This window comes from Meles meles, chromosome 9 (assembly GCF_922984935.1).
Source record: "Meles meles chromosome 9, mMelMel3.1 paternal haplotype, whole genome shotgun sequence".
Classification (NCBI taxonomy): Eukaryota; Metazoa; Chordata; class Mammalia; order Carnivora; family Mustelidae; genus Meles; species Meles meles.
The window spans coordinates 81957319-81983112 of NC_060074.1; the positions used below are offsets into that span (position 1 = coordinate 81957319).

General features: G+C 35.9%; 1 pseudogene; it reads left to right on the forward strand.

Annotated features, from left to right (window-relative positions):
- The first annotated feature begins 714 nt into the window (after positions 1–714).
- Positions 715–25794, forward strand: part of LOC123950438 — a 39581-nt pseudogene continuing 14501 nt past the window's right edge.

Genomic DNA, 25794 nt, shown 5'->3' on the forward strand with positions numbered 1-25794 from the left:
ATCAGATTTGATTTTCTCCTGATAATCTGTCTCACGTCAATTTGATTCGCAGTCCAACTAGAAAGACCCTTGAAGGGGACAGAAATTCTTGCTCCACGACAACTTTTTGTACACCTATGCCCAAAATCTATTCCAAATGGATTGGGGATGGACTAGTATGCAGGAGAAGAAAATTTTCAGTTTTTAAAGATTTGACTTCCCAAATATTCTGCACTTATAAATCGTCTTTTTCCTACAGATAAGCCTTACCTATGCTAGTTTGAAGGCTTTTAAAATAATGTTTGACATTTTAGTTATCAAGTTTGCCTCAGATAAATACATGACTTTGCATAGATAGCCCTAATGTTGAAAAGTAACTTAAATATTTTCAGTACTACTGAAACTGATAGGTTAAGGTGGCAAGTGCTTGATCATGCTACCTTTAAGAAACTCTGGCTAAAGGTACCTGGGTGGCTCAGTGGCTCAGTGGATTAAGCCTCTACCTTTAGCTCAGGTCATGACCTCAGGGTCCTGGGATTGAGCCCTGCATCAGGCTTGCTGCTCAGCAGGGAGCCTGCTTCCCCCCTCCCTCTGCCTGCCTCCCTACTTACTTGTGATCTCTTTCTCTCTGTCAAAAAAAAAAAGAAATAAAATCTTTAAAAATCTTTAAAAAAAAAAGAAAAGAAAAGAAAAGAAACTCTGGCTAACTTGCTTTATGAGCCTATTTTTGCAGACATGGTACTGACCACCATGAGACTAGCTAAAAATGGAGTAAACCAGGAAGAATTCTTGCAGTTGTACAGAAGGGATAAGAGTGAAGGAAAGTAGTCCTCTGTGAGGACACACCCTGAGATCCTCCTGTCCATTCCTCAAGTTGGCAGGCCATTCATTTTTTTATACATAGGAGGTATATACAAGCGTGTCGCTAGGTGGCACCTGGGAGAAGCAGTAATACCTTCCCTTCCCCTCACCTCACCTTTTTCTAACCACCAATCCCCTACATCCACCCTCAAAACACCTTCCCCACCCCCTAAAATCCTATAAATTCTCAGCTTCCCCTTTCCTTGGAGAAGCAGATTTGAGAAATTCTTTCCCGTCTCCTTGCTTGGCACCCTACATTAAAACCCTGTTCCTCTGCCACAAAAAATGGTGACAGTGTTCAGGCTTTGCTGCACATTGGTCAGCAATGCTTGGTCAGTCACACTACCACGGGTGGCTCACTTTTGAGCATCCAGGAGGCCCTGCTTTGAATACATCTATGTAAACCCTTATTTCACTAGCTTATTTTTTTCAATAAAATAATTAAGAATGTAGCTTAGAGGGACACCAGGTGGCTGAGTCACTTAAGCAGCTGGCTCTTGATTTCTGCTCAGATCATGGTCTCAGAGTCCTGGGATCCAGTCCAGGGTTAGACTCCCTGCCCAGCAGAGGTCACATAAGGATTCTCTCTCTCCCTCTGTTCCCAGCCCCCCCAAATGAATTAATAAATCTCAAAAAAAAGGGGGGGGGGAAGGAAGGAAGGAGGAAACAAAGAAAGAAAGAAAGAAAAGAGGGGCACCTGGGTGGCAAAGTTGGTTAAGTGTGGGATTCTTGGTTTTGGCTCAGGTCGTCATCTCAGGGTCCTGGGATCCAGATCTGCATTGGGCTTCCTGCCGAGCTTGGCGTCTGCTTAAAATTCTCTCTCCCTCTTCCTCTGCCCCTCATGCTCTTGCTCTATCTCTAAAATAAATAAATAAATCTTTAAAAAAATGTAATTTAGAATTCCCACAGCATATTTTTACAAAAGCTAAAATAGTTTTCTTTTTCTTGCTTCTTGCCTAAATGTACCTTGAGCTATGGTCTGATTTCTCTCCTGCCATCCTCCTTTTATTTTTTTTTAAGATTTTATTTATTTATTTGACAGAGAGAGATCACAAGTAGGCAGAGAGGCAGGGGGAAGCAGGCTCCCTGCTGAGCAGAGAGCCCGATGCGGGGCTCAATCCAAGGACCCTGAGACCATGACCTGAGCCAAAGGCAGAGGCTTAACCCACTGAGCCACCCAGGTGCCCCTTGCCATCCTCCTTTTAATCACTCCTCAATCTACTGTGGCATGATTTGTACCAATCATGGTATAGATACTATGCTTAAAAAGCACCAAAATCTTCTAACTCCCAAGTCTAACCGCCTCTCTTCATATCCCCTTCTGTAAGCAGAAAGGATTAGCGTTCCCCAGGAAAAGAAAGGTGAGATACATCTTTCTTGAAAAAAGTTATTTTAGGCTCCCAGACATCTTAATCAATGCTACTTTCCCAAAGCCCATTTCTTGCAGAACTCCTGGTATATGTAGAAATTGCAGAATTGACTTTGGTAGGTAATGATTTTAAGGAAACACACAAAAACAAAAACAACAAAAATATAAGAACAAAGAGACACTGTCAGGTCAGGAGATAGCCTAATCAAATCAGTGACAATAAATCAGTGGTAAAACTCCCACTTCTGGTTCAAAAGTAGAGATTGGACTAACATTCTTGAGTTAACTTTGGCATCTCTAAATACCTTTGAGCACTCACATACTGGACCAACTAAGCCAAAGAATTAATGATACTTTGACTCTCGTGGGCTCTGATGACTTCAACCTGGACTCTCACTTTAAGGCAACTTTTGTCCCTCCTCCCCCCATGTGTTCATGGAGAGCAGGAGGTGCCTGGATGCTCTGTGAAGATGCCTCAGCACCCTTGTCCTGTCCCATTTCCCCTGCTGGCTGGCATTTTCTCCCTTCACTCAGGGGGACAGTTGGAGTGAGGGTGAAGTGGATGACAAGGACAGATGCAACCAAGTGGCCCCCGACCTATGGGCAGAGTTCTCAGCCAGGGTGTCATCAGAGCCTAGGAAGGGCTCATTACTTCAGCAGGACTGGGACGGGTCTCCAGGTCTGCCCGATCAGTACAATGGCCTTTTCTTGATGGATGCGGGTGGCCAAGACGTAGGTAGCCAGTCCAGTTCCTCTCAATTCCCTGTGCTATTCGCCATCCTTCTTCTCATCATCGCCTACCTGATCATAAAAGAGTTAACATGCTGAGAATTTGAAGAATAAAGATGACATACATATTGGGATTCTGGACTCTACTTAAAATATCCCTATCAGCAGGATTCTCTTGCTGTAGATTTTCTTGAAAAGTGATTTATTTTGACTCTTTTGGGCCAGGAATGTTTCCTTCTACCTCTCTTTCACCTGTCGGATTCAGGAAACTGACCAGACATTCTTTCCACATGGGTTAAATACCATGGCAATTTTGAGTGATATTCTAGCTGCTCTTAACTATAGCATGGTCCCCACACCAAAGCAAAAATTTTGGCAAAACTTAGTCACGATTGTTCTGTAAGACGAGGGAAGAACAACATTTGCCTACTTGTTAAAGACCAAGACCAAGAAACCCGCTATTCATTGTGGGGTTCATATATGTGTCATATCATAGTCATTATGGAGGACTTTCTGTTTGTTTTTGTTTTGTTTTTTATGGAAGATTTTCTTAAGCATCATTCTAGAGCCTAGGCATCAAGAATATCTGAGTATTAAGTTTCAAGTAACATCTTAAAATTGTAAGATATTTACCTCATCTTTTTACTTTTGTGTTTGTTGTCCTTATAAATTATAGAAAACACTTTAATGGAAATCAAACATGAAAATTTGAATACAGGACAATGCTTACTTTTCTATGTGTAATACTACATTTTTGCTAAGAAATACTAGTAGTGCTATTCAACTGCAATAGAAATACTTATTTATTCATTATATTAGGACAGCTAGGAAAGCAAAAAATACATATTACTTTGACATTTTATAGAAGCTACTTTCATTTTATTTTTTTTCAGATTTTACTTATTTATTTATTTGACAGAGAGAGAGATCACAAGTAGGCAGAGAGGCAGGCAGAGAGAGAGGGAGAAGCAAGCTCCCTGATGAGCAGAAAGCCCAATGAGGTACTCCATCCCAGGACCCTGAGATCATGACCTGAGCCAAAGGCAGAGGCTTAACCCTCTGAGCCACCCAGGTGTCCCTAGAAGCTACTTTTAAATCAGAATAGTTTTCAATAATCATTAAATCAATAGAAGGTACATTATATATTTTTATTTATTTGTTTAGTTATTTAGAGTAAGATCCATGCCCAGCATGGAGCCCAGTGAGGGGTCTGAACCCAAAACCCAGTGATCAAGACTTGAGCTGAGATAGAGTCAGACTGTTTAACTGGCTGAGCCACCCAGTCACCCCAAGGTGTATTTATATTTTTTAATGGGGTATAATTCCTTATGTATTTGGTTTTGGTGGGGTTTTTTTGTTTTGTTTTTTCCATATTTTCCTACTACATATTGGATTTGTAAATATCTGACTCTTGATTTCAACTCAGGTCAAGATCTCAGACTCTTGAGATCCAGCCCTGGCTCAAGCTCCATGCCCAGTGAGAAGTCTGCCTGAGGTTCTCTCCTTCTCTCTCTACCCCTCCCCCTGCTTTCTTTCTTTCTCGCTCTCTCTTAAATAAATAAATAAATAAACAAATCTTTTTTTAAAAACTCTATAATGTTTGGGGCACCTGGGTGGCTCAGTGGGTTAAGCTACCGCCTTCGGCTCAGGTCATGATCTCAGGGTCCTGGGATCGAGCCCCACATCGGGCTCTCTGCTTGACGGGGAGCCTGCTTCCCCCTGCCTCTCTGCCTACTTGTGATATCTCTCTCTCTCTCTGTCAAATAAATAAATAAAATCTTTAAAAAAAAATCTATAATGATTGTCAATAACCTGTAAGATATAACTCAAAAATCTTCGCTTACAAAATTCATTGCTACTTACTCACAGCTAAGCTTTTCAGGCCCATTCCCCAATAACCCCCAACATGTCTGAAAACCATTCGTGCCAAACTATTTCCTCTTTTCCAAACACACTTGTATCCCACACCCTTTGCCTTTGTTTACTTTTTTCTCAGCCCCAAACCTTCCATGCCACATATGTCTCTCTGGAAAGATCTTTTTTTTAATATTAAAGATAAACACTGTCTCTTCTCTGGAGTCTTGACATGTTTTCTCTAGTAATTATTCGTTCGCTCATCTGACTTTCCTCAGTACATTAAATATACAGTAGTGGAGTATTAAAATAAAACATATTACATTGTGTGTGTTTTTTTTACATTGGATGTGTTTTTACTTCCTAGGGAAAGGAGTCTGGTCCTAGCCATCTTTTATTCCCAGCATGCTAAATCAAGAATTGAATCTAGATTTATTAAATAAATGAACTAACAAATTAATGAAAGTTTGAATGTACTATCTCTCCTCTCTTTCATTTTTTTACCCTTAACAATGAATTGGTCATAAGCTCCTATTTATTTTACTTTCAGATTGTCTCCTCAACCCATTCTTCCTTCTTTCCTCCATTTTCATTGCTTTGGTGGAACACCTAGATGCAAAGGGACATAACATTGTTTAATCAAATGATGTAAAAAGAGGCTTTTGATTTTTTTTAATATTGTATGGGAATTAAGGAAAGGAAGAGAAGTGTTAACGTCTTAACACTGTCACTTCAGTTAGATTCCACATTTAACTATCAAAAATAAGTGAACAATAAAATGATCATTGGAATCTGAAGATAATATTTTTTGTGGCCCATAGGAAGTTCGGGATTATCTAATTATTGGACATGCAATTATACTTCATGTTGAGTTATTCTAATATATTTAATTTCATCATTTCCCTTAGTTGGCTTCACTACCGTCTCTTTAGGAACCATCAAATAATACCTTTTGACCATACTTCAAGCAAAATCAGTGCTACTTTAACCAACTTCTTAATGTTTGCTAGCTCGTCATAACTCTTCATGGTGTGTCTTTGTAAATGTTTATATGTGCTTAATACTATTAAGTACATTCTTGTGATGATAAAAATATATCATAAAAACTTAGGTAGAGACAAATCTCAGAGAACTCTACGCACTTATTTTCAAAATTACAGAATTTTATTTTTTTTTTCATTTTATTTATTTTTTCAGTGTAACAGTATTCATTCTTTTTGCACAACACCCAGTGCTCCATGCAAACGTGCCCTCCCCATTACCCACCACCTGTTCCCCCAACCTCCCACCCCTGACCCTTCAAAACCCTCAGGTTGCCCCAACCCCCACCCCTGACCCTTCAAAACCTTCAGGTTGTTTTTCAGAGTACATAGTCTCTTATGGTTCGCCTCCCCTCCCCAATGTCCATAGCCCGCTCCCCCTCTCCCAATAAATAAAATCTCAAAAAATAAAATTCTCTTAATCTCACAGAATTTTATTTTTTGAGATTTTATTTATTTGACAGAAAGAGCGGGTACAAGTAGGGGGAGTGTCAGACAGAGGGAGAGAGAGAAGCAGGTGCCCTGCTGAGCAAGGAGCCCCATGTGGGACTCAATCCCAGGACCCTGGGATCATGACCTGAGCTGAAGGCAGTCGCTTAACCAACATCACTTAAACAGCATCCCGAAATTACAGAATTTTAAACGATGTATAGGAAGTATCTGATTTCATGACTTTAAATTTCTGTCCCAAATAGATTTTCTGCCACATTTACAAAATACAAACTATAATCCAGCTGGCCTATCAGCTACATGCTCAAATTAGTGGATTCATTAAATATATGCCTGTTGTCATTGGTATTAAACACAACACAAGAAAAAAAAAACCAGCAGTTATGTAAAGCAGACTCAAAATAGACTTTTGGCCAAAATACCCGCACTCGTTTCCAAAGTTCTGAAAAGGAGAAAATTGTTTACCTTTGTTAATTACCAAATTAATGAGAAATTATTTAACTTATTCAAATGGTCAGCAAACAAAAAATATAAAATATTAATTATGCAGAACCATATCAGTTTGCTCAACCAAAAAGTTCATTTGATTTTTTAAGCATCTGTGTATAAGTGTTTATCTGTTTATACAGTATTATATTGTACATTCTAATCTACAGTTCTGCACTGCAGTAATTAGAGAGAATATTCACACTTCCTGTATAATATACTACTATTTTTGTGTGGAATTCTAATTAAAAGTCTATCTAAGATTCTTTTTCCAACCATGACTGAGTAACCAGTACTAGATTAACTATTCTGGTTTAAAAAACTATAAAGCTGAACAAAATAGATGAAGCATCAGATGACAGTTTTGGTGACAGGTAACACAGAACAGTAATCTATGAGACTGAGATGAGTCCCTCATTCCCCAGATTTTGGTGTGGAGACACTTTTCAAACTACTGCACAAAGATGCAGAGCTCAGGCATAGCACAACAATCTCCTTTATGTAGAAATTAATGAAACTATAAGAATTGTGTAAAAATGAAAAGGGTACATAATACCTAAAATGATCTTGAAAAACAAGAACAAAATTGGAAAATTCATATTATCTGATTTCAAAATTTACAACAAATTTACAGTAATCAAGACACTGTGGCATTTGCTCAAGGGTAGACAAATAGACCAATGGAATAAAATAAGAGAATCTAGAAATAGACACGCATTTATATGGTCAATTGATTTTTGCACACCTCAAAGTAATTCAATGGAGAAAGAGAAGTTCTTTCAACAAAAGGCATTGGAACAACTGGATATTCATATGGAAAAAACCTAACTTCAAATGTGTCTCTCACAGTTCTTGAAAATTATTTCAGGAAAGATGATAGATCTAAACACAAAAGCTATTATAGGGTCCTAGAAATTCTTCAGAGATTCTAATAAAAACCCTTTTTTAAAATATAAGTACTGCACATATTTTCTAAAACCCATGAATGTCTATTCACTTTTATATCACTTTCTTAATGGTATCTTTGATAACTAGAAGTTTTCAATTTTTATGAAGTCTAATTTATTATCTTATCCTTTTATGATTTGTGCTTTCTCTGTCTTACCTAAGATATATTTGACTCCAAGTTTGCAAATATATTCTCTATGTTTTCTTTACGAGGTAGAGGTTCAAATTTTTAGAAAGGTTTTAGATATGACATCTTAAACTTTGATCTAAAATAAACGACAAGTTATCTTGCTCAATTTTCTTGTATATCGTAACAACAAACATAGAGCATTAAAATAAAACTAAACTGGCTCAGTTGGTAGAGCATGTGACTCTTGATTTGGGGGTCATGAGTTCAAGCCCCATCCTGGGTGGAGAGAAATCCGACATAGTAAATGCCCAGACTTGTGCTAGGTTTTGGAACACAAAGATGAATGAGACACAACTTAAGCCCTCAAATACCTTAGCTATTGAAATAGCCCTCAAATATTCTGAATGAAGCCAATTTTACTGGGACATGACCCACAGCCAATCTTCCTGACTCTCCAATCTTCCTGACTCTTGATTTACAAACAAATTTGGAGAACATTACGCACTAACTTTCTTTAGTAAGAGAGCTATAAATGAATTATTTTAAATTAAAATCCATCTGTACTTCATAGTCTCTAAATGTATTGCTGCATGCTGTTTGATTATATAAGCAGCTCAAAACTGATAAATCATTGATAAAATGACATCAAAAATAGTGACTTCTTTTAAGCTAAAATCGAGAATAGCTGCAAGTTAGGAATCACAGTACCACAAGGAGTAAGAACCTAAAAACGACATTTCCCAGACGTCTTGGCAAACAATTTTCTGTTTTAAATTCTGTCTAAGAGAGGTACTCAAAATGTGGAAGATTGAAGAGAAGGAGAAGCATTATTCTCCTCCAGAAGCAATGCGTGTAACATATGTTTCTCAGACCATGAGTGCAAATAGCTTGTGTTGGAGTTGATCCAGAAGTAGGAGTGGGGGGGTATAGCTCAGTGGTAGAGCATTTGACTGCAGAAGTAGGAGTGGGAAAATCAACCAGGGAAGGGAATAAAGCCACTAAAAGGACACTGACATGTGGATTACACTGTACTCAACTAGGGCTCAGTCCTGTTGGAGACCCTCTAAGAGACTATGTAGAACAGATTTCAGGGAGAAAATTGAAGAGTAACAAATAAAAAGTAAGAAAAAAAAAAACTGGAAAAGAATGGTGTCAAAGAAGCCAAGAAAAAGGGAAATTCGAAAACTAACCACAGTATCAAACTGAACAAAATTGGCAAGAAAGATAAGGTCCTAAAGTGTCTTTGAAATGGGCATTGATGGGGTCATTGGTAATTGAAGCAAAGGCATTTTCAGTGGTATGACTGGGACAAAATTTGACTGAAGCAGGTTGAAATTTAGAAATCAACTGTGAAAGTGAGCAGAGAGTAAGAGAGACTGCTAGGAAAAAATATATAAATGTAAATGTATTATAAATTCTATAACAGATTCTTATATCATTCATTTACTTATGTATATTCAAGTTCACAAAAATACTATATAAAACACATATATAGATGTGTTTATATATTATATAAAAACACAAAAATGTTATATAAATATAAATACAAATACTAAGATTTTTATATGCAACATTTCATCAGGTTTTTAGGACTTTATTATGCATAGTGAAATGGGATAATGTTCTCTTGATTTATTAGTTTATCTGAGTACTCATTTTAAATGTACAATTTTTCCTCATACTTAATAATATTAAATAAAAAATTGAGCTCCTTTATATACTCTAAACATTTGGCTTCTATGTTTTTTCCATGCTAAAAGTGACAAAGCTTTTAATATATGAGAGCTGCCTACTGAAAGCTCAGAAATGCTTGTACTAATTGAGAATTTGTCACTATGTTACCCTTGGATGCATGTGGATAAGTCACACTGGTATTAGGAGAATTACAAAAATGCAAAGCAATAAGGCTTCACAGTCTTTTATTTTTTAACACAATTCATGGCTCATGGATACGCTACCTCTTAAAATGTGAATTTAGAAAATCCTATTCTGAGCATAGCGGAAGCATCTTCTTTTTTCCTATATTAGAATTTACATCTGCAGTACTATCTAAAATAATTCCATAGGTCTGCATTCAACCAACAGCACAAGAGCCTATGCTAAACATCAGAGACATGAGCATCAAGAAGACACGTCTTGGAGTAAGTTTTTCAAACCACAGCTTGAGATCAATTAGAGTTTTCATTAAATCAATATATTGGGTTGCACCAATGTTTCCAAAGAAATGGAGTGGAATGGAAGATATCAGAGTATATTTCCCTCAGCAAATATAAATATTGCTTCAAGAAATTTAATCTCAGTTTTATAGGTAACTCACATAAAAGGTATTTCTTACGATACCTGAAGGCAAAAAGATTTGAAAGCTACTGTTATAGACTATTTCATAATCCAGGGTGGTGGCTGAGGGGAGAGGGAGCTGTTTGATGATAAAATGTAAAGAGAGCGTCTCAATGTAATAATATAAGTGCTATGGTAAAATGATATTCAGGGTTGTATGGAAGCTGGAGAAAAGGCATTTATTTAACCTAGCCTATAAGGTAATAGGTATTTTTAAGAAAAAAATAAATGCATATGTCTACCAATTATATTATTCAACAACACAAGGTTTTTTGTTAAATAAAGTTCTAAATGTGTTACATAAAAACAATTTGAAGTACTACTTTTAGAAATACTGTCATGCCTTATAAAATGCTGTATGATACTGCTTAGGTATTAAGCTACGATAACATGTCTTTAAATGGACTTAAGAAAAAAAGTTATATAACTTTTATCCACGAATTTTTGGAGCTTACTTTTGAAGTTATAGTTATAAAATATGTATTAAAACAAACATGATATTATTCACATTTGGATACATTTCGAATTGATTTTTAGCTTCATATTAAAGAAAAGAAAGTACAGGTCAAGAATGCAACATACATATTTAAAACAGTCTCTAAGGAGTAGAGTGTTTCGGGTTTCAGTAACCACTTACACAGTAACGATTCACAAGTCTACCCTCGGTTCCAGACCTGCATCTTCCAGTATTGAGCATTGCCTTCCAAATTCCCACAAATACCTCAAATTCAACATTATCAAATAAATTTTTATTCAAAAATAACATTCTCTTCGTGGTGCCTGGAAAGATTGTTTGGTGGAGCTTGGCTCTCTTGATATCGGAGCCGTGAGTTTGAGCCCCACATCACATGTAGAGTTTGCATTAAAATAATAATAATAGTAATAATAATAATAATAATAATATTCTCTATGTGCCTGACCCAGTTCTAACTAGTTACTTGAGTTAGGAACCTAGTAATTACCTTAAATTCCTTCCTTGCCATCCAATATCATTTCCATTAGTTAATGAAATTGGTGGATTTTCCAAACTTAATTTACCCCTCCCTTTTCTTTCGTCTTCCACTTCTTTAATTCATCTCTTACGAAAAGTTCAGTAGCCTTCATACCTCCCATCTTGCCTCCTCAAATCCAACCTCTTTTCTGCTGTCAGAGAGATATTTCTGTAAAAGAAATCAAATGATGTTTTCCTCTCCTTAAAATTCTACAATAGCTCCTTATTTCTTATAAAATAAGATCTTTAGAATCCAAGAGTTTTCTACTAGCTTGACCTCAAAGACAGTAATCTTATTGGGCCATTATTATTTCTCACCCCTCACCAACCCATCAGCATGTTTAATGTCAGATGTCTGTTACTGGCTGTTACCTCCTTTACCTCTGCAACTTGCATCAACTTTCCACCTCATGTGCACATTATTTTCTTTGGAATACTAAGCGCTTGTTGATCCTGAGGACACAGTTCTGTCCGAAGCTATGATTTTTCACAGCCAAGCCCTTTTTCCTGCAGTTGTAACTTTCCTTTTACCATCAAGGTTTCAAGACTCAACACAAATGTTCCCACATGGTTTCATGCTTAGCTTTTTTTCTGAACTTTTTGATATTTTCTTTTCTAAAATCCTGGAATTATTAGTAGAGGCAAAGTTAATTGTTACCTCTTCTGTATTCCAACTGACTCTTGTTTTATTCTATTTATCATATAAATGTTTTATTAATATATGAATTATTATATTATGATACAATACTTCATAATTTTTTATGTTTTTATCTCCACCTAGATCGTGAAACTTCAAGGTTTGGGACTTTATTTATCACTGTATCCTGAACTTGTAGCACGGTCTAAAACCTAGGAAACGGATTTGGTAATAAAGATTGTTGAGTAAATAAATCAACATAAGACAAAAGCACAAATACCATTTTGATTGTTATTTTAAATACTGCCTTTCCTCCAAAGAGTCCATGATAATAATATGTGATCATTAGGCTACATCCAAATTAAACTTGAACATGATTATCATTGTCACATGCTTTTACATATATACAAAACCTTACAGTTATTATGTTATTTCTGGTTTTTTTCAATATCAGAGGAACCGATTTCAACTTTGTCAGGATCCTTTTATATCACTGTGCATTTTGCATCATGGGATATCTTTTTTCAATATGGAAAAGCAAGTGAGGGGAACAGAAAAAAAGACTAATTTGGCATGCATTGATCTTGGCAAAAATATGATTTCTCTTCCTGACTTGGTTAACAGTTCCTTCAGTATTTTGCTCGAAATCCATATACTAGACTATAATTTATAAGATTCACGTTTTCCAGCCCTGGAAACCAAAATTGTTTGTCTCTAGTTGCTTATTTTTAAAAAAAATCAAAGTTCTGGGTGCCCAGGTGGCTCAGTAGATTAGGCATCTGCCTCTGACTCAGGTCATGATCCCAGGGTCCCGAGATGGAGCTCCACATCAGGCTCCCTGCTCTGCGGAGAGCCTGCCTCTCCCTCTCCCTCTGCTGGTCTCTCTCTCAAATTGATAAACAAAATCATTTTTTAAAAAATCAAAGTCAGGGCGCCTGGGTGGCTCAGTGGGTTAAAGCCTCTGCCTTCGGCTCAGGTCATGATCCCAGGATCCTGGGACGGAGCCTCACATCAGGCTCTCTGCTCAGCGGGGAACCTGCCTCCCCCCCACCCTCTCTGTATGCTGCTCTCCCTGCTTGTGATCTCTATGAAATAAATAAATAAAATCTTTTTTTAAAAAAATCAAATTTGCTTCTCTAGGCTTTCGTAACTTCTCACGTTCTTCAGCATTCCTCAAAAGTTTTGGACAGTTCTTTGATAACAAGAAAAGAAAAATTCATGCATTTTTTAAAATACAAGTCAATCAGCCCAAAAATATGAATTCATCGAAGTGACTATGCTTTTAATTTATTACCAATTTTCAATTTCCTCTTAGTTATGTTTGCTTCATAATTTGGAGGCCTTTCCCTTTTAATAGGTAAAACAGGAGCAAAATACAGATTGAGTACTTGCACTTTTTCCTAACCTCTGTAAACACTACACCAACGACTCCAAATGGCAAGCTTGCCTTTACTTCATGTTCCCTCTCCTTCCTGCTTCAAAATATGCTTTAATTCCATATTTCACTTATTTGTAGGATATTTCAAAAAGTGAATTTATTATGAACTTAGTCTTCCTAATTATCACTTTATAACCCCCTACCACTCTTGGTATTCACTTTCTTCCCATCTTCTATACAAAGCCTTTAAGTCTCCTTGTGGCATGCCATTCACATTGGTTTCTTCCATTGCAGAAATCAGTTAACATGATTTAATGAATGAACTGCGTGGAACACATTGTAGATACTTTACTCATTATTCATTATCCGTGGAACACATTGTAGATACTTTCTGCCTTTCCTTTCAAACTTCCCAACCATCTCAAGCCACATTTTCAGTTAAGTCTCCAACCACGGTTTCATGCAAAATTTTTTTCTGAAATTTTTGAAATTTTCTTTTCTAAAATCCACTCTTTATACGGGACTATGCTTTGCATTTCTCTCAAGGTGCACATCTATTTCCCCATCATCAATCAAATCTTTCTTATTTAGAATTAATCACAAGCAATTCCCCTTAGTCTCTTTTGACCTTTCCAGAGATGAGATTATGAGAAAAATGTGGCAAGAATTTATCAGAAGATCAGCTGTTACAGAATTCGATTTCTTCAAGACACAGAGATGGGGGTGACAGTGATACATTCATAATAACTCTCAATTAGTTTCAGAAGCTTTTAGGTAATGCTCTACTACTTGTTATTTGTGTGACTTTAAGAAAGTTATTTATCTCTGAACCTGTTTTCTCATCTGTAAAATTTAGTTATAAATACTTTCTACAGTTGTTATGAAGATCAAATGAAATAATATGAATTTAATTAGCATATGGCAGACAACATAATATGGATAATATACACTATAAAATGTTATGTTGTTGGGGCGCCTGGGTGGCTCAGTGGGTTAAAGCCTCTGCCTTCAGCTCTGGTCATGATCCCAGGGTCCTGGCATCGAACCCCGCATCAGGCTCTCTGCTCCGTGGAGACCCTGCTTCCTCCTCTCTCTCTGCCTGCCTCTCTACCTACTTGTAATCTCTGTCTGGCAAATAAATAAATAAAATCTTTAAAAAAAAAATGTTATGTTGTTGCAAATGGCAGGATTTCTTTCTTTTTAAGATTGAATATTATTTTGATATTCTTTATCCATTCGTCTATCAATGACCACTTAGGTGGTATTCTAAGCCCAATAAAAACAATCTGTTCTTGTAGGCAAAATTCTAAAATGGCCATCGAATTGTATGTTAACTGATTGGAATTTAAATAAAAACTGTTTTTAAAAGTTCAGTAGAACTCACCTGTGGAAATTTTAAAAGTAAAAAATAAAAATAAATTAAAAATAAAAAATAAAATGGCATCAAGATTCACAGACCCTCATGTACACACATACCTTCTCTCAATTATTTAATGAAACACTAATCTAGATGTGATGGCATTTTATAGATATAATTAGACCCCAAGTCAGTTGACCTAAAAATTAGGAAATTACCCTCACTGAGTTTGGCCTACACAGATAAGCTTTTTTTTAAAAAAGATTTTATTTATTTATTTGAGATACAGTGACAGTGAGAGTGAGAGCACAAGCAGGGGGAGTAGAAGGCAGAGGGAGAAGCAGGCTCTCCACTGAGCAGGGGGCCCAATGCAGGGCTCGATCCCAGGACTCCAGGATCTGAGCTGAAGGCAGACTCTCAATGGACTGAGCCACCCTGGCACCACAAATCAGGTAAGCTTTTAAAAGGCATCGGTTTCCTCCTGGCAAGAGATGCAGAGCATCAGAAGGATTTGTGTGAGAGAGGTTCTCTTTCACTAGCTTTGAGTATAGAGAGCCACATAGCAAGGAATTTGGGTGACCTGTGAGAGTTGAGAGAAGCCCCTGAGTGACTATCAACAAAAAAATGGGGATCTCAGTCTTACAAGCACAAGAAACTGAATCTTGCCACGTCCACATGAGCTCCAGATGATAACACAGCTGAGCCAACATCTTGAACTGGGTTATAACTTGAGTTATACATAGTTATACATAGTTATACATAACTTGAGTTATGCCCAGTCTTCTGACTTACAGAACTGTGAGCTAATCAGTGGGTGTTTTTTAAGCTATTTAGTTTAAGGACATTTGTTGCACAGCACTAAAAAACTAATACACTGATGTAAAGAGTTCCTTATTTGAATTTTACAATTCTGAAAAGCAAAGTTTCCTAGGTCCATCGTCGTAATTGATCAAAGACCCAAAACAAGACAATGCCTTTCTTGACTCTGTAAAATCCCATAACAAAACAGCTTAATATTATAAAAAATAATGTGTTTATAGGGTAAAATTGCCTCTTAAAACAAATACTGTTTGTTTTTAAAAACAAAATCTTCACTGTATTGATCCTTGTCTTGCTTTATAAAGAATCTTTCTTACCTACCATAAAAATGGGTTAATTTTATTTATGAATTTAACAAAAAAGGTATATATTATTCAAAAGAACTCAACAATCAGTTCTGACATACTTTCTAAATGACATATTAATATTTCATGTACTTAATTTTTAATACTGCTGAAATAATCACTAATATTACAATTTATTTTATTTATTTGAGAGAGAGAGCAGAAGAGTGTGGAGGGTCAGAGGGAGAAGCAGACTCCTAAATGAGTGGGGATCCCGATGTGAGGCTTGATCTCCGGACCCTGGGATCATGACCTGAGCTGAAGGCAGACACCTAACAGACTGAGCCATCCAGGTGCCCCTACAATTTATTCTTTAATCCTACTTCTTTACAGGTAATTTTAGATTAATATTCTGACAGAAACCACTGCTCTCTAGGCAGAAGTTAAAAAGGGAAAGAGAAATCTATTCAGTTTGCCTTGTAAAATATTCTGAGGCATCTCTTTTAAACCCACTTAAACAATGAGATATCCACATTTAGAATTTCAGCAGTTTTTGTTCTTTTAATGATTGTTTCAGTGTTGATGTTACTAAAATAAAGAAAAAACATTAAAATTACCATGACAAAGTAGCAACATAATTTACAAAAGATGTTGGCTGCCATCTTTTGGACTATCTGAGCATTGTGCTTTCAAAAAGAACAAACGAATTAGGCCTTCAGCCTTCATATTGCTAAAATTTCTTCTAGAAAGAAATAAGACAAGTTATAATATGATTTTTATGTACATAATTATTTTACTAAAAACCTGGATTTTGAAACATTTATGTATGAGGTTAAATTTTCCTGGATGTGTTTAAAGAGGTTTATCCAAACAGAAGGGAAAAAAGTATATATATAAAACCTTAAACTTTATGCTTTTAGTTAAATTATTACTTGAGGGACACCTGGGGGAGCAGTTGGTTAAGTGTCGGACTCTTGGTTTCGGCGCAGGTCCTGATCTCAGTGTATTGAGATAAAGCCTTGCACTGGGCTCCGTGCTCAGTGTGGAGTCCGCTTGATATTCTCTCTCTTCCCTCTGCTCCTCCTGCTCATGTTTTCTCTCTCTCTCAAATAAATAAATAAATGAATAACTTGAACAAGTCCACGTAGTGACTCTTCTGTCTTGTTATATAGTTATGGCAACACCATTGGCCACTTTTATCCTTAATAGTTTGGTTAGTAAGATGCCAAGGTTGATTCAGTTCTTTTGAAACTAGTTGACAACGTGAATCAAGAGATGAATAATTATTGCTTCTCTCTATATATATAATTAGTATCAGGTTTATTTTTATATTATGGGCATCATGTATCTAAGACTAATAGGACAAAGAGAAAGCTTAATTATTAGAATAAAACTACAGTGCAGGTAAATAAATTTATTTTAAAGAAGTTTATGATAAAACTCACAGTTTTATCTTTTTAATCCTCATGATTGCTTCTGATCATCTTCATGATCATACATTCATGATTGCATCTATTTATGTTTTTTAATTTTTTAATATTAATGGTATTAATATTAATTATTTTCTGAAAGTTAAGGAGAAAGTATTTGAGATGTTTCAATCTCTAAATACATAGTTTTACCTAGAAAATGTTGAAAGAACAAGACTCTAAAAATTAAAATAATGGAACATAAAAACAAAGCCATTTATCTCTCATTTAAAAAGGAATCATAACAACCTACAAATAACAAAATTTAAATTCTTAAGTGATTCTGCTTTTCAAAGTAATAAGTGTTAATAAACTCAGACAACAAAATCCTTTTGGGCTCACTATATGTGTGAAAAGTAGAAATCTTTGTTGGCAATTAGTAAATAGCAGTAATGGTATGAAAATAAAAGAACATTTTGTGACTCTTTAAAACCTCGGTTTTCTATTTTTAATGTGTTCTATTAGACAATTTGAGAAAGTAAAAAGAACACCATTTAATTGCTCCTGAGGTTGTGAAAATTGCTTGGGCATTTGAAATGATCTAACTTTGAAGTAATTATTATTATCTTGTTAAGGATTGCATGTACATGTAATTCATAATTATTAACTCTTTCACGAGTCAAATCATCTAGGATGAGATTATAGAAAAAGTTAGGAATTGTGGGTCTCATACACAAATAATTTGAATTTGGACTCATTGCTCAGGTAGTAAAATCCATATTGTTTGATTTCTTAATTCTCTAGACAAAAACCTCAAGGGAAATTACAAATATGCAGGAAGCATAAAATATGTTAATACAAATAGAATTTCAACAATTGTCACCAAGAGAGAAGAAATTTGTTGGTGCCTCTGGCTGAGTTGTAAACTCCTTATGACACCTGGTGGTTGTTGTTGAAAAGGCAAGGAATATCCTCGTGCTTCCGAGAGAGCAGCCACCAGCCACTTGTGGCTGTTAAGCACTTGAAATGTGGGTAGCCCAAATTGAGATGTGATGTTCAAAGACTTAATATGAAAAAAATGTATAATATCTCATTAATAATGTTCTAAATTGATTACATGTGGATAATATTCTGATTATATTGGTTAAAATTATTATTAAAATTAATTTCTCTTGTTTCTATTTACTTTTTCTTCATGTGGCTATGAAAAGTTTAAAAGTTATATATGTGGTCCACATTTATGGCTTGGATTATAATTGTTAGACAGTACTATGATAGCATCTAAGCCTTAAATATTACTATAAAGGTATTATAAAATTTCTTAGCTCATTTGTGAAAATAGAAAAAATATTTGTAATATAGGATTGATAGATATGGTAGGCAGAATTTTTTATTTTTATTATTTTTTATTTAAATTCAATTTGCCAACATATAACAAGTATATCATTAGTTTTTGATGTAGTGTTCAATGATTCATTAGTTGCATATAACACCCAACGTTCACTGCCAATGATCCACATCCTTATATAATCCCCTCCCTCTTTAGTGTAGGGACTGTAAAAATGATGAGATATCATTCTTTTGATTAAGAACAGTAGATGGCAAAAATGAAGGGATTTTACATATGTAATTAAGATCCTTAATTAGTTGACCTTGAGTTAATCAAAAGGGAGATTATTCTGGGTAAGCCTGACTTAATCAGAAGAACCCTTAAAAGAGACTCAAGGTAGCAGTAGACCCTACTCTATTGGCCTAGAAGCAAACTGGCATGTTATGGAGAGAGCCATGTGGCAGGGAATGGCAGGAGTCTCTAGGGACTGGCGGACTCAGATCCTCAGTTGTAAAAAAGAGTTCTGCCAACAATCAGTGAGCTTGGAAGAGGACGAAAACCTCAGATGAGCTGCAGCTCCATCTGACTGCATCCTCACAGTCTTCTGAGACTCTGAGAGAGAGGACTTCAGCTAAGCTGTTCCTGGACTCCCAACACACAGAAACTGCAAGATCATAAATATTGTTGTTTTAACTACAAAGTTTGTGATAATTTATTATACAACATTAGACAACTAATATATTATACCTCAAGCCATACATACAGCCTTTACTTTCTGTGTTATGATCATATGAATAATAGCAATATTAGTAATAACAGCTTTTCCCCCCCCAAAGACATGCTCATCATAAGAAGTCAAAACCTACAATGAAAACTGTAACTTTACCATAGCACACACTAAATTGTAACTTTATTGTTGCATGCATTTTATCAGAGCATATAAGTGGAAATAGAAATAAATACAAGAAAATTACATAAAGTCTAATATAAACCTCTCAACAGAGCTGTGCTATGATGCAAATTATAGTAGCCCCAACCCAGAGCTATTTTAAATTTAAAGCAGTGACACATTCTTTTTTCTTCATCATTTAGTGCTGTTTTGGCACTCAAGGTCACTAGACTTCTAAAGTTAAGGAGACAAATATGTGCTGGTAAAGAGAAATCCAGGGTACGTGAAAAGGTAAAACTAGTCCTAAGGAGCTCATATCTAAGCTAGGACCTCTAAACAGAAGTTTTAACGATATGGAAGTTTATCTAGTATCAGAGACCTTTCACTCTGCTGCCTTGAATTCCCCAAATTCATAACATAGTCTTGACCCACATTTCCTCAAGTTGTAGATTAGCTCAAAGAATAGTGGCACAACCAAAACCTCTGCCCTGTAGCCTTGCGGTGATTCTGTCACTCCAGCTTCTCCAGTCAGATTACTATTCATCAAACTCACCACAAGTTTCCTATGTTCTCAAGACTTTGTGCACACAATTTGCTTTTCCTGGAATGAATTCACCATTGCTTCTATGCCTGGAACATGTCATCTCCCCTGTGAAGATTTCCCATAACCTTGAGTTGACTTCCTGAATAGCTTCTAGTTTTTTCCATTTAGTTTCTTTTATTCCAGGAGGCCAAATAGCAGAACAAGTATGGCAACATTGGGTGGCAATTTTGTGATTTATTAGCTACACTGATTGCATCAGAGTCAGTGAGTAAAGACACAAGTTTGCAAAAAAGTTCTCAAGTACATGGGTTTAGATACACATACAAAAAAATAAAAACTCCTTCTCTGTTTGTTTCCTTCTTTCATCACCTGCCTTGAGATTGCACTGGATCCACTGGATCCTTGGTTTCTCTCATTTGCATCTTATTAAAATGCAGGACAGGACGTTATCTGTCCCTTTGTTGTTTTATCTCCCTCATGTCTGCCACTATCTGGGCAAGGGTCTGTTTTCTCAGTAGCCTTGTATTTTGGCTTCCAATTTTTATAAGAAGTTTTCTTTCTTAAATTACTTTTTACTATGTCAGCACATTTCCAAATATAGTAACTTCTACTTTTATATCATATTACATTTCTTGTAACCCTAAGATAGAGTTAATTGTTGGCACTATAGTTTCAGAACACTTTGTAGACTTCTACTACAGAATTACCATATAGTATAGTATCTTCCTCATGTCTATATTGTGGGGACCAGTGGCAGGCTGACTCAAGATGGGCCACTTTGGCACGAAGACTATTTTGAGTTAAAGAGTAATCAAACCCAGCATATTGAGGGAAAGCTCTTTATCTCCCCTTCAACAGCCTTTATCTCTAAAAAGCAACAAAACAAAATAAAATACACTATGTAACTTAACTTAATTAAAGCATTTAAGACAAATGTGTTATTACTAATAGTAAACTTCTTATCCCTCTGCAGTAAGCTGATGTTTCAGATGGCTGACCCAATGGGGATGGTGGAAGGAAAGGACTGAGCATGAGGAGTTGTGTTACTCCCCCTCCAACACCCATAGTGACTTAACCATTGTCATTAAGATTTCAGAGCCAGAACTTCTTCAATGAGTTTTTTTTTTTTAATTGCAAAAAAAAATGTGACTTTCCTTTAGGTGAAGTTGACCTTGTAGATTTGCAGAAAAAGAAGAAAGTAAGAGGAGGTAAAAAGAATATAGTTCATGAGGAGAAAGAAAAAAAGACTAAAAATACACCCCCTTCCACACTGAAGGTCATGAGTAACCTTGAGGTGTTTGGGTTAGCTTCACTTCTCATTACTGGTGATATTTACTTTGATAATTACAGTGTAGAAAGGTTTTTAAAAGTGAACATTTTTCGACTCCTATATTTATCTGAGTTATTATCTCTGTATGAGCTTAGCTATTGTTTGAGCCTGTCTCAACCAAGTTTATTGGCAATTGAAGTCTATTTGCCAACAACTTAAGGAGCACTCATTTTAAACTAAAGTACACCCCAATCCTTAGATGCAATCCTGCCTCACGGTTCATAAAGCCGAATCAATAGAATCATTCAAATCCAAGGTTAACTCTTATCTTGGAACCAAGCTCATTCCTATTGATTAAACTTTTTTGCCTTATTATAAAGAACAAAAGGACCTTGGGAGGACTGCAGGAAGAAAAGCACCATAAACAATCTATTTATGACCCTTTGAAATACCAGTTAGTTCATATAATTTTTACTTCTATCTTAATTCCAATATACTAAGGTGTCTTCTTATATATTAAGAATTATTTTTTCCTGGTTTATGAGAGCCTTTTCAAATGCCAACTATTATTAGTATTTTCTAAAAATATTGTGGAAATGAGAAGAATGGGACTAAATCAGATTTACCGCACATGGAACAGTCACAGAAGTCTCTTTTAAATTGGGGAAGAAAAAATGTGTTTGTTGGTGCATGTTTCTAAGAATTAATCTGTTTTTAAGGACTTCTAATTTACACTAAGCTTATAATTGGCTCTAGAAAAGTACCTGATATTTTTATTTTCTCTGTTTTTTCCTTAAGGACATTTCAATAAACTTTTTATTTTGTCTATGATGACAAAAGCAAATACATAGGTAATTTTAAGGATAAAAAAGCTTTAGGGAGCAAAACTAAAGTTTCCCAGAAGAGAAGGAATTTTGGCTCAAGATGGTGAGTTTACAGTCTGCTCACCTGTCCTACAAATTTCAGGCAGGCTAGCTCCCAAAATCACATGAGCCAATTCCTTATAATAAACAAATATACACACATTCTTTGTAGAACACTCACTGACATATACTGTATTTCCAACTATAAACAAATTTGCAAGAAATGCCAATTTCCATTTTTTCCTTATAAATCAAATTAATTCCGTCTCTGACTTCCATTCCATTAACAAGGAGGAAATTCTTCTGAGGTCCTTAAGAGTTCAAAAGCATCCTCTCGTCTTTCCTTAGTATATTCCCCTGTGATGTCTTCCAAAGCCACTTGATTCCTGAAGGCAAACAACTCTACTCATTAGTGTCACACCTGAGCCCTAGAATCTTTGTCAAAGCTGGGAGTCTCCTTGCTGTGGACCAGGTCTCTCTAGGAACAACACATGGTGTATCTATTCAGATCTCTTGCCAGTTCCTGAGGGTGTTACTAGGTACTACACTGTGGATTATCACTATTCTTGAGGGGCATGAACCTCCATTCCTAGTCTTGGGGAATTGCTCTTCCTTTATTCACTTTCCACAATGGGATTCAACTTTCTTCTCTGCACTGACTAGTCTTTGGAAGCTCAACTCTCTCCATAAAACAAAGGAAGAAAACAGTTCTTTGCAAGTAATATCTCCATTCATTCATGTAATACAAATTCTTCTCGAGATGAAGAAGAATAAAGACCAAACTATTTGCTCCTAATAGAGCAGAGATACAAATATAAGAGGAGAAAACTCAAATTAATATAATAAAAGATCATCATATTCATTGATATGTTGGTAAATGCTTACCAAATGGTTCTCTGTGGGGAGAGGGAGATAGGGGGAGAAGGGGGAGGGGAACCCTGCTTTGTAGGAATTGCCTAATTCCATGTTGTAAATATTCCACAGTGGTTGATTTCTAGCTAATCACATGATATGACTGAATATAATGAGAAAGAGATGCACACTAGCATGTAATCATGTAAGGTTGCCATTACAGATATAATAGATATCATCTCAAGAGTGTGGAGAATGCTGAATATTTATTACTTTCTTATGGCCTAAAATATCTATTATTTATTTGTAATACAAATGATTTACTTGTAAGTTTGTATAATTTAATTTCTTAAAAATGGCTTTTTAACAACTGTCATGCATAATTCCTAAAAACTTACCAATCTACTTTTATGATATACTAATACCAGCTATAAGAAATGTCAAAGGTCCAAGAGCTGGCTGCAGCCCACCACTGATCCTACTGCACAGTAAAGACCCCAAGCCTGACACTGGAAACACTGTGATGAAAATTGACTTAGTCTCTGCAAGTAAGGACAACAGAGAAAAGTTCCTTTACTCTCCGCAGTATAAAGAGAAACCTTATCTGTTCAACTTAGAACTCCAAGTGTTCCATCATCTGTCTTACTGCACGGACAACAACAACTCTCAAGTTTGTTGATCTCAAGACCGCTTTGTGTTCTTAAAAATGATTGAGAAACTAGGGGAGCCTGGGTGGCTCAGTGCGTTAAGCCACTGCCTTCGCTCAGGTCATGATCTCAGGGTCCTGGGATTGAGTCCCGCATCGGGCTCTCTGCTGAGCAGGGAGCCTGCTTCTCTCTCTATCTCTCTCTGTCGCATAATTAAATGAAAAAAAATAATAATAATAATAAAAAAAAATGATTGAGAAACCAAAGAGCTTTTGTTTATAAGGACAAATCACTGAATATTTACCATACTAGAAATTAATACTGAGAAGTTTGCGTAATACATAGTCATTCATTTTAAAGATTTTTATTTATTTATTTGAGAGAGAGAGTGAGAGGAGGGAGAGACCAAGAGAAAAGGAGAGAGACAATTTCAAGTCAACGCTATGCTGAGTACAGAGCCTGACACAGGGCTCAGTCTCACAACCTTGAGATCTAGACCTGAGCTGAAATCAAGAGCAGGTCAATCAACATACTGAGCCACCCACACATCCCATATTCATTCATTTTAAAGTAACAGTAGGGATGCCTAGGTGGCTCAGTGGTTTAAGTGGCTGACTCTTGGTTTCAGCACAGGTCATAATCTCAGGGTCCTGGGATTGAGCTCCTGGCCACACCCTGTCAGGTACCACACTCAGCGGGAAATCTGCTTGTGGATTCTCTCTCCCCCTGCCTCTCCCCCACTCATGTGCCTTCTCTCTCTGTCAAATAAATAAATAATCTTTTTAAATAAACAAAATAAAGTAACAATAAACCTCTTACATGTTAACTATTTTTATGAAAAATAACAATATTGTCCAGAATAAAAAATTTAATGGAAAGAGCAGTATTTTTGTAAACTCCTTTAATATCTATCAATAGAAGGTGACTGGATATTCATACTTGCTTCCTGATTAAAACAGAAGATGAAAATCCAGTATCACACAGATAGACTGTTAGAAAAGAGAAGGAACTTTATTATTTTTTAAAATAATTGTGAATAACATTATTTAATAATATACCATGCCTCAAAAAAATGGTAGTTTTTTTTAAAAAGGTTGGTTGCAACGTGGAGTCTGAAATTATGTCAATCAATTTTTCTACTCTGTTATATTAAACTGACACAACTTCTACTTTCAATGTTTATTTTACCCACATATAATTTTGTTAATTCATGCAGTGGTTTTTTGAAATATAATCAGTTAAACTAGTTATGTAGATTTTCTGAATGTTAATTATTTTTCATGTTGTATTTAAATTCCAGTTAGTTAACATACAGTGTAATATTAGTTTCAGGTGTAGAATTTAGTAATTCATCACTTACATACAATACCCAGTGTTTATCACAGGTGCCCTCCTTAATGCCCATCACATTATTTAGTCCATACCCCCACTCATCTCCCCTACAGCAACCTTCCATTGGTTCTCTATAGTAAGAGTAGCTTTTGGTTTGCTTCCCTTCTGTTTTTACCTTATATTATTTTCCTTTCCTTTCCTCTATGTTCATCTGTTTTGTTTCTTAAATTCTGCATAAGGTGAAATTATATGGTATTTGTCTTTGCCTGACTGACTTATCTTGCTTAGCATGACATTCTAGTTCCATCCGTGTCATGCACATGGCAAGATTTCATTCTTTTTATGGCTGAGTATATTATACCATTGTATACAGATACCACCTCTTCTTTATCCATTCATTAGTCTATGGATATTTGGGTTCTTTCCATAATTTGGCTATTGATAATGCTGCAATAAACATTGGGGTACATGTATCTCTTTTAATCAGTATTTTTGTATCCTTTGGATAAATACCTACTAGTGCAATTGCTGTGTCAGAGGGTAGTTCTGTTTTTAACTTTTTGAGGAACCTCCATACTGTTTTCCAGAGTGGCTGCACCAGTTTGCATTCCCACCAACAGTGTAAGAGGATTCCCCTTTCTCTGCATCTTCGCCAATACCTGTTGTTTCCTGACTGGTTAATTTCAGTCATTCTGACAGGGGTAAGTTGGTACCTCTTTGTAGTTTTGATTGGTATTTCCCTGATGTTGAGTGATGTTGAGCATCTTTTCATGTGTCTGTTATCCATCTCGATGTCTTTAGAAAAAAACAGCTATTCATGACTTTTGCCCATTTTTTGACTGGGTTATTTGGTTTTGGGGTGTTGAGTTTGACACGTTCTTTACAGATTTGGGATACTGACCCTTCATAAGATATGTCATTTGCAAATATCTTCTCCCATTCCAAAGTTTGCCTTCAAGTTTTATTGTTTCCTTCACCATATAGAAGTTTTTATCTTGGTGAAGTCCCA